Consider the following 2,529-nt stretch of genomic DNA (forward strand, 5'->3'; position numbering starts at 1 on the left):
TGAGGAACCGTTCGACTACGTCCGTTTGTCTGCTTCATGGACTCGTTCTTCTTCCTTGCGGGATCTCAGGCAAGATGATCATACCCTTGAAATCACTTCTATCTTTGCTTGCTAGTTGCTCTCTCTTTTGCTATGCCTATGCTGCGATACCTACCACTTGCTTACCATGCCTCCCATATTGTTGCACCAAGCCTCTAACCCACCTTATCCTAGCAAACCGTTGATTGGCTATGTTACCGCTTTGCTCAGCCCCTCTTATAGCGTTGTTAGTTGCAGGTGAAGATTGAAGTTTTGTTCCTTGTTGGAACATGGAGATGTTGTTCCTGGTTGGAACATGTTTACTTGTTGGGATATCACAATATATCTTATTTAATTAATGCATCTATATACTTGGTAAAGGGTGGAAGGCTCGGCCTTATGCCTGGTGTTTTTGTTCCATTCTTGCCGCCCTAGTTTCCGTCATATCGGTGTTATGTTCCCGGATTTTGCGTTCCTTACGCGGTTGGGTTATAATGGGAACCCCTTGACAATTCGCCTTGAATAAAACTCCTCCAGCAAGGCCCAACATTGGTTTTACCATTTTCCACCTAGCCTTTTCTTTCCCTTGAGTCGGCCGGCTCAAGGGTCATCTTATTTTAACCCCCCGGGCCAGTGCTTCTCTAAATGTTGGTCCAACTGAGCGATGTCCGAGGCTACCAGGGGCAACTCTGGGCTGGCTTACCCGACGTCTTGCTCATCCGGTGTGCCCTGAGAACGAGATATGTGCAGCTCCTATCGGGATTTGTCGGCACATCTGGGTGGCTTTGCTGGTCTTGTTTTACCATTGTCGAAATGTCTTATAACCGGGATTCCGAGTCTAATCGGGTCTTCCTGCTAGAAGGTCTATTCCTTCGTTGACCGTGAGAGCTTGTCATGGGCTAAGTTGGGACACCCCTGCAGGGATTTGAACATTCGAAAGCCATGCCCGCGGTTATGGGCAGATGGGAATTTGTTAATGTCCGGTTGTAGAAAACCTGAAGTTGACCTTAATTAAAATACATCTACCGCGTGTGTTACCGTGATGGTCTCTTTCCGGCGGTGTCCGGGAAGTGAACACAGTGTTGGAGTTATGCTTGATGTAGGTTGTTCTAGGATCATTTCTTGATCATAGTTTCTCGACCGTGCTTTGCCTTCTCTTCTCGCTCTCATTTGCGTATGTTAGCCACCATATATGCTACTCGCTTGCTGCAGCTCCTCCTCATACCTTTTGCCTTACCCATAAGCTTAAATAGTCTTGATCGCGAGGGTGCGAGATTGCTGAGTCCCCGTGGCTCACAGATACTTCCAAAACCAGCTTGCAGGTGCCGATGAGACCGTGCAGTTGACGCAACCAAGCTCAGGAGGAGCTCGATGAAGATCTTGTCCTTTGTGGTGTTTCGTTCTAGTTGATCAGTAGTGGAGCCCAGTTGGGGTCGATCGAGGACCTTGTCGCATTTTGGGTTCTTCTTTTATTTTGGTTCTGTAGTCGGACCTTGATTGTATTTGGATGATGTAATGCTTTATTCATGTAATTGTGTGAAGTGGCGATTGTAAGCCAACTATGTAACTTCTTCCCCTATTTTATTACATGGGTTGTGTGAAGATTACCCCACTTGCGACATTGCTTTCAATGCGGTTATGCCTCTAAGTCGTGCTTCGACACGTGGGAGATATAGCCGCATCGAGGGCGTTAGACACAGCCATCTTGGCAATTTTTTCTTTGCTCTCGCAATGTGCGGCCTGTTAGGCCCTTAACTCTTCGGCCGCCTTTAAAGCGGCCGCTTTGCTACTCCTTGCTTGCTCCTTGGCTCCGGCAAGCTCTGCCTGTCACATCCCTAGCTTCTGGCATTGCTCTAGGCTAGCTTCATGTGTGCATCATGTTTATATTTTTGAAACTTGAATTGAGGAATATTGGAAGCCTCAAAACCCTAAATAAAAGAGGGGCAAAAACCCTAGAAATCTCATTCATTGCTCCAAAAGGCTCTTCTTAAATGTTTGATAATTTTTGGTAAGGGTTCTGGTCCCAACCAAAATATTGAACATTTTTAAGGATTTATTTTTAGGACTTTGAATTTAAATCATTAGCTATTTGAATTTGAATTATATTCATATAATTAGAATATAATTTCAAATACCCCTGAAATATTTTATGAGCTTTTGGAAAAGTCCATCTAGCCAAATAAAATTATTCAGAGGAGTTTTTGGCATTGTTTGAATTTGTTTAAAATTCAAAACAGTGGCAAAACGAAATTAAATAAAACAAAACAGAAGAAAAAAATAAGAGAGAGAGAGAGAGAAGGACTTACCTGGCCTCACCCGTGCAGCCCACCAGAACCGGCCCAGCCGGCCCAGCCCGCCACCGCTACTCCCCCCCCCCTGTCGTCTTCCTCTTGCCAGTGGGAGCAGCTGCGTGCTCGCACGTGCGCGACCGAGGAGGCCACCTCCTCCCTGCCTGGCTGCCTCCTCCTTCCCTGGTCCCTCCCGCGACGCCACGCAGCCCCCGACCCCCTC

Source organism: Triticum aestivum, chromosome 6A (genome assembly GCF_018294505.1).
Source record: "Triticum aestivum cultivar Chinese Spring chromosome 6A, IWGSC CS RefSeq v2.1, whole genome shotgun sequence".
Taxonomy (NCBI): domain Eukaryota; kingdom Viridiplantae; phylum Streptophyta; class Magnoliopsida; order Poales; family Poaceae; genus Triticum; species Triticum aestivum.